The following is a 15359-nucleotide window of genomic DNA, read 5'->3' as shown; positions in this document are numbered from 1 at the left end:
CTCTAAAACTAATTAGCTGCATTACCTTGGCCTCATCGCCTAACCCCACATGCGTCAGTTTTTAATCTTTAAATGGTATTATTAATAATAATGTCTATCTCCTATGGCTGTGAAGATTAAATGAGTTGATATATATTATACTAATTTTCTATTGCCATGTAACAAATTCCCACAAACTTAACAACATAAAACCACATTGATTTATGAGCTTATAGTACTGTGGGTTAGAAGTCCTACACAGGCACTTCGCGAGGCTGAGGCGGGAGGTTTGCTTGAGCTCAGGAGTACAAGGTAAGCCTGGGCAGCACAGCAACATAGTGAGACCCTATCTCTAATAAAAATTGAAACAACTAATCAGGTATGGTGGTACATGCCTGTAGTCCACTACTCGGAGGCCCAGGTGGGAGTATCACTTGAGCCCATGAGCTTAAGGCTGCACTGAGTCATGGTTATGCCACTAGTCTGGGTGAGAGAGTGAGACCCAGTCAAAAAAAGAGTCCTGCACTGTATGGCTAGGTTCTTTGTTCAGGTCCTCACAAGGTTAGAATAAATGTGTCACTTGGCTGAACTCTTATCTGGTCACTCTGGGGGAAAATCTACCTCCAAGCTTATTCTTGTTTTTGGCAGAATTTTGAATTCTGCTCCTTGGGATAACAGAACTGAGAGGTTTCTGTTTCTTGCTTGCTGTCAGCTGGCTGAAGGCTGCTCTCAGTTCCTAGGGGCTGCACATAAGCACTATCATGCGACCCTTTCCTACTTCAATGTCAGCCACAGAGAATCTCTCTCTCATGGAATCCCTCTCATCCTTAGTATCTGACTTCTAGACCTTGATTTAAAGGGCTTGTGTGATTATATCAAGCCCACCTGCATAATCTCCCTATCTGGGTTGGGACTTGAATTCATATGTAAAATCATTTTTAACATAAACATAGCAACATAAACATAACATAATCACAGGAGTGTTATCTCACATTTTTCACATGTCTAGGGTTATACAGGCATGGGGGTGTACATTAAGTGGTAGGGAATCTTAAGGGCCACTTTAGAATCCTACCTAGTATATATATGAAGTGTTAGAACAGTACTTGTCACATAGTGAGCACTATATGTGTGTTAACTATTATTATTATCTTGAGTAGCTGACAAGTTTATAAAGGAATTTAAAAAACAGTAATGCCACAGTATTGTCAAGGGTGAAATAATAATAACCCAAAGCACCCTTAAAGAAATATAAATTGGCAGAACCTTACTGGCAGTCAAGTTGTCCATGTGCATGGAAGACTCAATGCTTTCACTTCTAGGAATTTATCCTTAAATGTATAATTAGAGATACGCATACACACACACACAAACACACACACACACACACACACACACATTATGGCTGGGTGCAGTGGCTTACACCTGTAATCCCATCACTTTGAAAGGCTGAGCAGGAGGATTGCTTGAGCCCAGGAATTCAAAACCAACCTGGACAACATAGCGAGACTCTGGGTCTATAAAAATATGAAAAAAAATTAAATGAAAAAGGAAATGTTAATTATACTGTGATTTATAATAACAAATACTTAAAAACAAACCAAACATGTCCCTTTAGAGGTTTGGTTAAATATCATGGCCTAGTTATTTAATGAAATACAATGCATTAGACACAAAATCAAAAATCAAATAAAACAAAAACACATGGCTTTGGAAAATACTCACTGAGGTTATATGCTCATATTATTAGTGGAGAAACTACAGGTATAAAATTGCACATACTGAGTTAATCAATGCACACTCCTTCCTGTAGTGTGAGGTGGACTCTTGGCAAGATATAGTCACTTGACAAGGGTGGGACTATACCATCGCAAACCCCCTGAGATTGCTGTAGTTTAAACCAGACTGTTGGTGACTACTTTAGGGAGGACCAGCATCTTTCCTGGAGTGTGAGGTGGGCTTTGACAAAACAGGGTCACTTAACAAGGTGACCCACCCACCAAAACAGCCAGGGCATCCTCAACAGGAAGACTTGACCCCATCTTTCCTAGTTCTCTGTGCTGCATCTATTCAGGTCTACCTCCAAGTGGAAACAGTGTGGTATGAGCCCTCGCTCCTGATTTATAGTTCTCCTTTATGCTAAACTGGTAAGATTACACTTTCAGACAAGATTTTAGAGTATGATTTTTGTTTGTAGCTATAATACAAGGCATACTGGAATACAAAATATGTACCAGTGGGATGGGGAGTATGGAAATTAGAACACCTACAATGCACATTCTGGAATTATAAAACAGCTACATGGAGGCCATTATCCTAAGCTAACTAACACAAGAACAGAAAACCAAATACCACATGTCTCACTTGTAAGTGGGAGCTAAACACTGAATACATATGGAGACAAAGATGGGAAAGATAGACACTAGGGAGGTCTTGAGGTGGGAGAGTATGGGAAGGTGGACCGGAAGGCTACCCAGCGGGTACTATGCTCACTACCTTGCTGACAAGATCATGAGTACACCAAGCCCTGCGACACAAAATTTACACATTTAACAAAGCTGCACATGTACTTCCTGAACCTAAAATAAAAATAGAAGGAAAAAAAAATAAAACAGCTACTATTAGACCCATTTGACAGATAAGAAAACTCAGACTGAGAGAAATTGATTAAGTTGCTCAAGAAATCCTTTTCTGGAAATGGTGAAACCAGGTTTTGAAGCAACTGGTGTTTCACCATGCCAGGGATTCTGGGTGGTTTCTGAAGCTCTGTATATATTTTTTAAAATCTCCCCAGGAAATTTAATGATTAGACTAGTGTAAGTCCTATAGTAGTTAGTACACATTACTGCTTCCCTATATGAATGAAAGCAAATTATTAGTAATAGTGCAGATTGCTTTTTTTTTGGATGGAGTCTTGCTCTGTTGCCCAGGCTGGAGTGCAGTGGAGTGATCTTGACTCACTGCAACCTCCACCTTGACTCACTGCAGCCTCCAACTCATGGGTCCAGGTGATTCTCATGCCTCAGCTTCCTGAGTAGCTGGGACTACAGGCACACACCACTATATAAGGACAATTTTTCTTTTTCTTTTTTTGAGACAGGGTTTCAGTCTTGTTGCCCAGGCTGGAATGCAGTGGAAGATCTCTGCTCACCACAAACTCCGCCTCCCACGTTCAAGCGATTCTTCCGCCTCAGCCTCCCAAGTAGCTGGGATTACAGACATGCACCACCATGCCTGGATAATTTTGTATTTTTAATAGAGACAGGGCTTCTCCATGTTTGTCAGGCTGGTCTCAAACTCCTGACCTCAGGTGATCCACCCATCTTGGCCTCCCAAGTGCTGGGATTACAGGCGTGAGCCACCACATCTGGCCCACCAGGCCAATTTTTGTATTTTTTGTAAAGACAGGGTTTCACCATGTTGGCCAGGCTGTTCTCGAACTGGTGACCTCAGGTGTTCAACCCCCTTGGTCTCCCAAATTGCTAGTTTTACAGGTGTGAGCCAGCATGCCCAGTTAACAGATATGCTTTTAATTGAGGGATACAGATATAACCACATATTCAGATTGAAACAATTCTTCCCATTTACCTTTCAACCCAAAGGGAGATATATCAACATTCCTAATTTTAGAAACTACCATCTACCCTTAGGTTCTACAACCTAGGCTGGCTTCTTCTACCTCTTGCTTGCTATGACTACATTGATAAAAAGCAATATTCTCATTTAGGAATTTCCCTCCAGCCTTCTCAGAATCTGTCTCCCACGTCATCAAATATACTTTCACCTTATATTCCCAGGACTGTTCAATCTACATTCACCTTTATTCTCCATACATTTTTACCTTCAACAATCTGACCCCATTCTTGTACTAAATTTTGCCAGTTAACCTCCTGTAATCAACCTAAGCCCATGATTATATCCAAGCTACAGAGCAAGTGTCCTTGCAGTGGCAGGAGAGGGGGAAAGCATATACACACACACACACACATATCTAACATATATATCTAATTACATGTATAACATATATACATGAAATTACATATATTATGTAATTACATAAATATGTGTAATTACATTTATGTGTTATATGTAGTATATGTATATATGCAGATAAACATATGTAGTACATATTATATGTAGTATATGTATATATGCATATATATGTAGTATGTTATGTAATATATGTATATATGCATATATACATGGATGTATACACCAAATGTAACATATGTATGTGTGCATATATCACATGTAATATATATGTAATTACATATATATATTTACTTACATATGTATATTACAGTTGTGGAGGTTTACTATTAAGTATACCTAGGCTCTGGGCAGGGCATTCAGTGCCTTTGTCCATAATCATAAAATCTCAACCATTGAAGGTAGCAGTCTGCCAGAACTGCCTGGTAACAACAAACACTTAAGTCCCTTGCAGAGGATCCATCTAAGCTCTAACTCTCTGAATTTTAGAAAACTAACTTCTGTTTGTAGAAAAGTCAATGTAGCCAATATTCATTGTAGTTCTTTTTCAAAATGGCAATTTTAGATTTTTATCTTTGTATTCTGTAAGTGATCTATCCTGAGTCAGTTGTTTCTTGTAACAATAGCATAAAAATTAGTAACTTACAATTTTCTATTGTTACTTTGAAATACTAATAATCTCCTTATACTCTTTTAAGTCTCTAGGTTTGTTTAAAGTTACTAAACTGTCATTTTGAATATTTTAATCGAAACTCTGGTTATTCTATGTCTTAATCAGTTCTGGTTACCACAACAAAATATCATAGACTGAGAAGCTTATAAACTACAGAAATTTATTTCTTATGGTTCTGGAGGATGGGAGTTCAAAATCAAGGTGCTGAAAGATACTGTGCCTGATGAGGGACTGCTTTCTACACAGCCATGTTCTTGCTGTAACCTCATATGACAAGAGGGCAAGGGATTTCTTCTGGGGTCCTTCACAATGGCACTCATACACCTTCATGATTTACTTATTTCCTCAAAGCTCCACCCTCTAATAACATCACCTTGGGGTCAGGATTTCAACACATGAATTTTAGGGGGCTCAACCATTCAGACCATAACATTCTATTAGCAATTGTAACAACTTTTATCTTAGGAAAGCTAGTAAGAAAATTGTAATTAATATACTTCTCAAAATGGATAATTATGAATAGAATTAGTAATAATTCATTAGAGTTATTTATTTCATTTTATTTTAGAGAGAGAGTCCCACTGTCATCTAGGCTAGAGTGCAGTGGCACAATCTTGGCTCACTGCAGCCTCTACCTCCCAGTTCAGTGATTTTTCTCATGCTTCATCCTCCCAAGTAGCTGGGATTATAGGCATGCACCACCGCCCTCAGCTAATTTTTTTTTATTTTTAGTAGAGATGGGATTTTACCATGTTGGCCAGGCTGGTCTCGAACTCCTGGCCTCAAGTGATCCACCTGCCTCTGCCTCCCAAAGTGCTGAGATTACAGGAGATCTATTTAAAAAACCTAATAAGGTATTATCTCCTTGGACCAACACAAGACTTTTAAGGGGAACTTGGAGTAGAATTGAGGAACTTCTTTCTAACTTCTAATGTGCACAACAAATACAATTTTTCAGTGCTAGAAAATATAAATCAAGTCATCTGTACTTCCCTCTGTTTGCCAACAATTTTTTTCCAGCCATATACTGTCAGAAAGAGCATTCTGTATTATAGGGGGATTTTTAAATATTGTTTATGATCACTTTTGCTTGACTGTGTGGATGGGACAAACTCAATAATGTTCATAGTAACCATCTCCTGCCTTAGTTTTCCTCCCTTCTCATCTATTGCTGCAGATATCTGAATGGGAGTAGCATCTTATTCTCTCTCATGATTTAGCTTTCCCTATATGATCTTGCTTCTATTGCCATGGAATCATTACAACACCGCAATTTTAGTAATACAACCAGAGTGTACTCCAGTAGAATTAGATTGTTGAAAACAGAATAGAAGAAAACAATTCTTTTCTCTCTCACTGTCTCCCTCAATATTTCTCTTTCTCTTGTTCTTTCTCTCTTTCTTTTTGAGTCTTCTAGGCTTTCAGATTTTTTTCACCTTATTTTTGTGTTTACTTAGATATGTAATCATACGATTTAATCTTTCTCTAATGACTTGGTAGAAGAATCTTCAGCGCCTCAAGGGCATAGAAGTATAAGCGTAAGCAAATGTAACACATTGACAGAGATTATTTACATTGATTTTATATTAAAGAAATCAATTAAACAACTTTATAGTAAAACAATTTCTAAATAGTTTCCTGTAACTAATAAACACAAGGTACAACAGCATTTAAAAATATCAACAATAGCTTTCAGTCTTTCAAAGCTTTTCGCCAATATTTCTAAAACTGCCAAATGTCACTTGAAGATGAGCCTCTCTCTAAACAAATAAAGGTTACATTAGGCCTACAAGTAAGTTTTTAAGATGCAGGCTGCTTGGCTTTCAAACAGGGTCAACCCAGAGCCAGAGTCCTGTAATCCCTATTGTAGCAGGTAGTGGCTGTGATTTGACTTTCAAAAATCTTGAATCAAACTTAGGGTGAATTGTAGATAAAATAGTTATTAACTCCATGCCTCCCTTTTCCCATTGGTAAGTAAATCCTTGAGAATGATCACCATCCATATATTGCCTTTTCTCTATCGAATTAAAAGAAATATTTCTTTAGAGCAGTAAAAAAAAGCCTACATTTTTGTTGTCATTTTGCCACAGTAGCACTGCAAATAGTACAAAGTATCTGGATGATTCCTATTTTAAATCTAATAGGTAAGGTGTCTCCTTATTATCATCAAACAGTTAACAAAGCTAGAAACCAGAGATAGTCCTAGGTGAAATTAAGTAATGAAATTCTTTTAGAAAACCCTTTGACCTTCCCTCCACTTTGTCTTCTTTCTAATTCTCATTCCCCAGCTGCCACCCCAAAAGAACTATTGACCTCTTCAGCCCTGTGACTAGTTAGGTTTCTCATTGGAGCAACTAAATCCTCCCTAATGGATTTTTCCCATCAAACCTACCTTCTTTACTATAGACACTCTGTTTTCTGATGAAATAACAAATGAATGAGGTGTCTCTTTAAAATGTAAGCCATATCTTGGTACTACACTACTTAAACCCTGTAGTTTTAAGTAACTGTAGTGGCTTTCATCTCACTTAGAGAAATAGCCAAAGTCCTCAAAGGCTCTATACAGTGTAGTCCTGAAGACCTGTCTGACCTTGGCATCCACTGTGTCTCTCTTGGGCTTTGGCACACACCATTCCTTTGTCTTGGACTGCTCTTCACTAAGAAGCCCACATTGTTGGTTTCCTCACCACTTTCATGTTATTACCTCTTGGTGGAGTGACATTAGTTCACTGATCAACTAAAGATGGAATGTTCTTGCTCAGTCAACTCTGTAGTCACCATATCACTTAATGGCTTATTTTTCTCAATAGCATTTACCTCATATTAAACATATGATGTTTATACATTTAATTTATCTGTTTCTTCTTCTTATTTGTCTACCCCTTCCCCTAATAACACCCAGTAAATAAGTACCATTAGAGTAAAATAAATAAATAAAAGAACAAAACAAACTTTGATGTTGCTTCTTTATCACTCCCCAGCATCTAAAATAGCTACGGGAACATAACAAAAGCTTAATAGATGTTTACTGAATAATGAATGGCCCTTAAACAAATGACAGCAAAATAGATCTCTTTTCTATGTAATAGCATAAATGACCAAAGAATGATACTCAATTCCCTTTAAAAAAAAAGTCATTGGTGTTCAGTGTGGAGGCTGACAGAATATGATGATACGACAAGGTAGAGGTAAGTCTGTTAGAAGCCAAAGCCATCTATAAGCTGGGGATATGAGGAAGCAGGAAATACAGAAACAGAGGAAGCCAGTCAACAGAAAGACCTGGAATAAATATGCCCCAAGGAATTTCAGCTACCAAAATCAAGGGGAGCATGACGTCCACAAGTGACACAAGGAGGGCAGTTAGTCCCTAGTTTGCTGCTTTCTTAAAAATAAAAAAGTCGCTCCAGACTTGATTCTTACTACCAGAAAGGCATAGATAGGACTGCCATGCTGGTGTTTGATGTCACCTCTCCTTGATATCATATATTGTACAGATGTCTTTTGTAAAATAAGTTTGTTCCCCCATCTGATGCATCTCTATTTAAGAGCATTTCAGATAGTGGGTTGAGCTGCTGGGGAAGAGACTATTTTGATTCCGTAGTTTGTTAATCCTTCCAAGTGATATATCTATACCAATCTTGGGCTATCTTGTAGAACCAGTTCAAGTTGGGATTAAAATTACAATGCAAACTAAAAATTGCTTCTTTGGCTTTGTAAACAAAATTAATAAGAGAAAGAAAAATGCAGATTCTGAATATAAATGGGGCATTGCCAGAGTTAGAGGAGATTAAATAAGGAAAGCATGGAGCAAAATAACCTGAACCCAAGTAAACAGCTTTACCCTTTGGCCTACGCATGCTTTCTCTGGCTTCCACAGGTCATACTTCTTACTACCTACTGTCTCCTTGATTAAGAAGCCGTTTATTATTGTACTTATACTATCTTTTTCCTTCAGGTAAAGTGTTTCTCAGTATCCTTGTTGCAAATAACAGTAGACAAAAGAGAAGACTAAGGTGACTTTATGATTTTATTATGGCTACCTCAACTTACTTATCAAGGTTACCTACCAGTGTAGGAAATTTTATTTGCAACCCACCATCACTTTCACTGTTTCTCTATATAGCTATGAAGAAATTGCTACTCTCAGAGGTTTAGTGATTCATCTAAATTGGCGTAAAAAAATTTAAGAAATATTATCAGGCTACATATGACTGGCTTTCACTGACCATGTTGATACAGAGAGCGAAGAGATTTAAATTAATATTTTATTCCATAAAAGATTTAGGGACTCTGGTTTACCATGTATAAAATCTATTCAGCCAGCCTCCTTGACATAGGACTCAAGTATTCCCGGTAGCTCTGCTAAATTGACTGAAAACATGATAAGGCATCTAAATTCTGTAGGTATCGCCATTCCTAGCAACCAATTTGATTTTTGATGGACAAAGAGCCCCAGGAAAGTAGATGCCTTTGTACCTGAGAAAAAAAGAAATCCCAAGCAAGACAGACATACCCTAATCAGTATGCTCTGGATATGACAGCATGCAAGTGAGTGATCTATTTTGTTCTGAACTCTGACTCTGTCATTGACAGTACACAATTTACTAGAACAAATCAAATAAGTGTATTTGACTCCTATTTTGACGTTTCAAAACACTAAGCCATATTTCCTTATGCAGCAAATTTATTCGTATTTTAAATTTTTACTTTTTCTTACAAGACACTGTTGTCAGAATGAGAATGAAAATAATGACTTAGGGTGGAACTGTCTTCAATGCTTTCCAACATTATGGGAAGAATAATTTCTGCATGAATATGATAATGTGGTATGGGTGGTTCAAAAATTTACAGCCCCCTCCAATGACTTTGAGACTTTGACTATGCAGTCAGCCGCCAAATATTTCAATGCTCCATTGCTCCCATTCCTGCTACAGATACATGTGACAGCGCTGCAGCTATGAGTGGAATTTTAAAGGGGAAGTTTGAAGAAGTCGACGGCTCCTCACCCTGCTCTTCTGTGCAGGAATCAGATGATGAAGTTTTCAGCTGTGACAGTGCTGAGAGTGTTGATAGTGTCAATCCACTCACTTTTAATAATTTAACCAGTGAGTATCTAAAGCTCTGTTTCAGTTGTGCTCTAAATTGTGTTGCATGGCCCATTCTTGGGGGCTTTAGCTTTATTCACTGGCTTGTATCTGCTCTTAAGTTCTTCATCATACCAAAATATTTGTAACATATGATATAATTTTGGTTCATTAGACTTCAGCAATATACTTCTGCTCATTTCTGTGGAGTGAGAATACAGGAGGCAGAAATGAGTCCAATCAGAGGTAAGCAGACGGCAACTAAAATAATTTAATGTGTGTCTTCAGCTTGCTGAAATAAATCTATCTTTTGAAATCTAATCAGTTAAACCATTTTGAACTGCTGTAGCTTGGTCAATGAGTTGCAGAATATTTATAGTGCTGAATGTAATACATTTACTTCCTAGATGAGAAAATGATGTTTGTTTTTAAAAAGATTGCTTATATGAAATCAAGGCCTTGAAAGCCTTGAAATCCTCTAGTTGGACACAGGTAAAACTCGACTGAAGGCCTGGTTCATGCACTTGAGTAAGGACAGCTTTCTTCATGTATGTACTTCTCCCAAGCAGTTCATGTGGATAACACCATCTAGCTTAGTATGATACGTTCTAACTTAAAATTCTACCCATTTTCAGATTGCATTCCTTGTAACAGATGACCAAATGAAGGTTGTGAACTAGGTAATCCTTTTCCAACAGCTCTGTGCTCATTCAACCTCAATTATTAAGAAAAAATGAATCTCAAAATTATATTTTAAAAGAGTTAACACGCAAAGCAAAACTAAATGAAGTGAAAGAATTTTGCCTTCACCCATCCCTCATGAGATGATAGGTGTAAACTTCCTTTTAATGTATTTCACAAGTAAAGGTCAAAATTATCCAACATAAAAGGGTATCATTCAAGGGAGACTGTTTTCATAATAGGTTTTCTCTAGCATTATTTCTCTAGAGTATTCGTTTTTGGGGAGTTTAAACTCACCAAAACAGCCTTTAAAAATATACACTAGGCCAGGCACAGTGGCTCACACCTGTAATCCCAGCACTTTGGGAGGCCAAGGCAGGCAGATCACAAGGCATGAGTTCGAGACCAGCCTGTCCAACATGGTGAAACCCCATCTCTACTAAAAATACAAAAACTAGTTGGGCTTGGTGTTTGGCACCTGTAATCCCAGCTACTCAGGAGGCTGAGGCCTGAGAATCGCTTGAACCCAGGAGGCGGAGGTTGTAGTGAGCCGAGATCGCATCATTGCACTCCAGCCTGGAGACAGAGTGAGACTTCATCTCAAAAAAAAAAAAAAAAAAAAGAAATTCATACTAAAGTTTATCCAATATAGTTCTGTGACCTGATATTCTGTTTTTAGTCCTCTTCTTTCTCCCCCAGGATTCAAAATTTTATTAGGTATTCATAATTCTCCTTCATCATTGTTAGAAAAATTTAGAACAATGATATAGTATCTCTTGACTGAAGTAGAACCTTTTTTATTTGGAACTTTTAGAAAATATAAAAAAGTAAGGAGGAGATAAAAGAACACTTGGGAGAAGGTAGAACACAAGAGCTATTCTGAGGATATGATTCTCCAGTTTACGTGGAAAGATTATGGCCAGAAAGTGGAATTTCAGAGGATAAGTTTTGTTTGGGATTTGTCTAAAGCCTTTTCACACCTCCCTCCAAGTGACTGTAACCTTGTGGATGGCACTGACACTGCCTTTTCCACTGAGCTGTTACCTATGATGCCTAGAAGGGATCTGAGTACTGGATGATGCTTGCAGTTTTTTTTTATTGACTGAATGAATTAATTTCTGGCAAATCTTAAAAACTAGAGAGAATGAGTTCACTAGATATTCTTACCCTTAGACAAGCAACAATACATATTTACATTTAAGACCCTTGGGAGCACTATTCAAACCCTTTCTGTGTATTTGGGAGAGCTCTTCTTTTTCAAGTCCTGGAGCACTGCAGGAACTGCCTATTTCTCAATCTTTTTTTTTTCCTTTAGCCACTCCTAAAAAACATTATCAGTTTAAAACTCTATATCTTTGAGATATTCCTTCATCTAGCAGTATGGTGCAGTGTTTTCCACACCCCTGTGATATATATATTTTTAAACCTCCAGCATGCTTACAACCTCCTTGGTGTCTATGACTTTCTATAAATTGGCTCTCTCCTGGAAAAATCCATCTCAGGACTTCTCTATGCAAGACACTTATTGATTTCTATAGCTTCTGAGTTCACAAAGTACCTATAATGTTCATTTAAACACCATCAGGCCTTACAATTATGGCTCAAGATGCTTTCTAGATGAAAGTGATGTTTTGGTAGTTTAGGGAGGTTTGAAAAATTATGGGTCAGGCAGTTGTTCTGAGCACCTGAACAGTTCCCTGGAAGGTTAACAGTTATAGTGGAGAGTGGTTTTATTTTTTAATAACTATTTTGACCTGTGGTTATAACTGCTCCACTTCACCACCATTACTCTAGTCTAGAGAGGAGAAAATACATACATATCCACTGTGACCAGAGAAGGCTTAGGCTATTAAAGAGAGCAATTGCAAAGTTTGATTAGTTTTTTTCCTGTGGTGCTGTTGATGTACTTTTCTTTGTGAATTTTCAAGGATTTTGAAGGAAACATTTGTCGATACTTCTCTGGAAGGGAATGGTAATATGCATCATTGAACAACTTGTAATTGAGTATGTAATCAGAGCCATTCCTTGAGATAAACAGTGGGGAGGAAGGGTAAAGAATAAATGGCAATATAACCTACAGAGGACTATCTATCACTCTGGGTTACTTTTAGCCTGATCACAAATTCAACACTTTATTCATTATTTTATAAAGTTGGGCAGATTGAAGAAGAAAACTCATGTTAGTCCTTTTAAGAGTATCTAATGTTCTGTATATAACTGAGACAAAAACAACAGTAAAGAGTGAAACCTCATTTTGAATTCAAAGACTATGAGAACCAGGAGGACTTTCGAGAGCATCTAGGCTGAATCCCTTATTTTGCAGATGTGGAGACTAAGGCCCAAGGAGAGTAATTTGACAAGAATCTAAATGTGAACTGGTGGCAGAGGACTTTAATGTAAATCCCTAGAGTCTACTTCTCTACCAGACCACAGGGCTCTTTGATGGTTCGGTTACAAGCCTGACTACTAAGCAGAGGGACACAAATCATCAAGTGAAAGACATGGCTGTATCTTTTATGTCAGCTTCTCTTATAACTAGAATGAATCCATCTTTTGGTAAATGTAATTGGCTTCTCATTTCTTATTGCCTTTTTGTGGCTGTGGGACAGTGCCAGTGATGAGTTTATGAACAAATTCAATGAGGTAAATGAAATAGTGGGCAGAGAATTCAATTTTAGTGTGAAAGAACATTTTACTTCTCCTTTCTGTAAGTAAGTGACAGGGCAGACTGTTGAGACTTTCTGTGTATGTCACTGACATTGATGGAAACATGTTACAGCAAACATGTTGTTTTACATTTACATGAAGGAAACTGGTTTGTCTTGGTGACATAATGCTACTTGTGATAACGTGAAAATGTTACAATGAAAAATAGGTGAGGTGAAGTATGCAGCGTCAATCTGTAGCAGCAGCTAATAACCGAAGGGTTAGTTCATTTATTTTAAAGGTAAAACCTTTGTATATATCACTTTTTGCCAGAGGGATTAATGGGTATCCTGGACTCCCTGAAAAAAAGATAATATATTTCTATCTTTTGAACTCCAGGACCTTGCATTACTTTTTCAATAATTTAAGAATTCAGAAACCCACTTACCCTGCATTTCAATTGGACTCACTTAGTCACAGCTTCTGACTGAATGAAGTAATTATATTCCATTTTACTGGCTAGGGACAGAGCTGGATTTTATATTCGCTTGTTTGTTTTAATCCCCAACAAACTTCATTTAAATTTGGCTTTAAACTCAAAAGCACAATTGGACCAAATTTCAAATAAAATTTTGTTTGTCTATAACAATAAATTTAGAAAAGCAACGATCACTGTGGTCTTTAACTCTTAAGTAGCTATCATGAAAAACTAAATATATAGATAGTCCTCGTGATGTTAATGGTACTATGGCTCACATCATTTGAAGAATATGGCTTTATTAGAATAAGATTCAAATACATCTTAGAAAACCTCCCAATTTCCCACATCTATTATTTACCAGGATGTTTGTAGGTGGAATTGATACTGTAGCTGCATTTCATAGAGAGCACAAGAATTAAAGTTGCTATTAAATATTAAAGGTACCATCTTCACGATAGTGATCAAAACATTTTCATCTAACAGTGTAATTTATTTACAAATAAATCTTAGACTGTTTGCATTTTATAATCCTCATGTTAGAGAGTCACATCCTTACTTTGGGGCCATCTAGGAGAGGTCACAGACAATAAATAAATGATTGCTCAACTGTGAAATATCTTGGCTTGAAAAATGGATCCAAACTAATTTAGATGATTAAAATTCTACTAACCATCTTCAAAGTACCGTCATCTTCTAGCTTTAGTTCAAATACCAGAGCTTGACTTACTTTATACGTGTTGTTTATGATGGTGATGATGAAATCAGTGCCTGAAGCAAATGTCCTTGTGTTTCTCAGAAGATTTTAAAATTCACTGTGCAGATCAGGCAGTCTGATGCTTTCTGACAGCTTGGGGGAAGAGTATTTGTGTGCAAGGAAATGCAGAAAGAAACTTGGTCCTGCTTTAAAAAAAGAGAGACAGTTGGTGCAATTTCTAAATAGGTGGCAATGATATTTAATCCATTCACTCTGGGAAGTGCATGTTTGAATACAAAAAAAATCCTTCTTTTCTGTTTGAAAAATTTGTATATAAGCTGGAAAAGTTTAGGGCCACAGAATTATTATTTTAAAACCATATGTTTTACATGTTCAGTTACAGTGATCTTGCAGGAACTGAAATAGTTAAATAAGTCTTGAAATTACCGAATTCCATTGAGAATTGGACTAAGGTTAAAAGCACAGTTTTTAAATGCAATGAAGAAAGAGTAATCAGAATAAATATAACAAAACAAAAATGTAACTTGCTTTTCAACCAAAAACCAGCACATAAAAACTTGAAAAAAGATCTTTTCAATGATATTTAATTTTCAGGTAGAAAAGTATTTTTAGTGAAAGTTACAATGGACTCTCAGTTTGTTGCTTTTGCCCTTATCTCACAAATATTATAATAAGGGAGTAGTAGCTAAGACTAAGTTATATAATTTACAATTCTAGGCATTTGAATAAAATTTTATGAAACTTGATTTGTATAGTGAACTCTTAAGTTTCTTTACATTTCTTAACATATAACTGCAACAGTCTTAGCATTACCAAAAAAAAGGGAAAGAAACCGCCAAAAACTCAACCTCAATTAAAACAATTTTCAAAAGCAACCTGAAAGCTGGTAAATATTCCTAGATAGACTGCAAAAAGCACTAGATATTTCCATGGTAAATGTAATTGGACCCACCCATTCTCGGGTGGGTCCCATTAATTGTGTCATATAGACATGTGAAATATATAAACTGTTATATATTTTTATGCCATTGGATTATAATGTTGGTCGAAGTATCATGTGAGACAGTAAATGAACATATTTTACTTACAAATCATATAAATAAAGTATAT

The 15359-nt window shown here is 36.8% G+C and overlaps 1 protein-coding gene across 4 annotated transcripts in view; it reads left to right on the top strand.

Annotated features, from left to right (window-relative positions):
- The window catches only part of CSRNP3 (cysteine and serine rich nuclear protein 3), a 218477-nt gene that overhangs the window by 12094 nt on the left and 191024 nt on the right, over nt 1-15359 (top strand). For 2 of the 4 annotated variants that reach the window (XM_008998775.4, XM_078327459.1), the window contains exon 2: nt 9577-9747. The exons of 1 other annotated variant lie outside the window; for it this stretch is intronic. The gene's annotated coding sequence lies outside the window, so the exon portion shown is untranslated. Of the gene's footprint in view, nt 1-9576; nt 9748-9901; nt 9973-15359 lie in introns of all 4 variants that reach the window. One more of the 4 variants, XM_035306552.3, reaches the window with a different exon arrangement.

This window comes from Callithrix jacchus, chromosome 6, assembly GCF_049354715.1.
Source record: "Callithrix jacchus isolate 240 chromosome 6, calJac240_pri, whole genome shotgun sequence".
In the NCBI taxonomy this organism is placed as follows: domain Eukaryota; kingdom Metazoa; phylum Chordata; class Mammalia; order Primates; family Cebidae; genus Callithrix; species Callithrix jacchus.
This window is presented reverse-complemented; position numbering and strand designations above follow the sequence as displayed.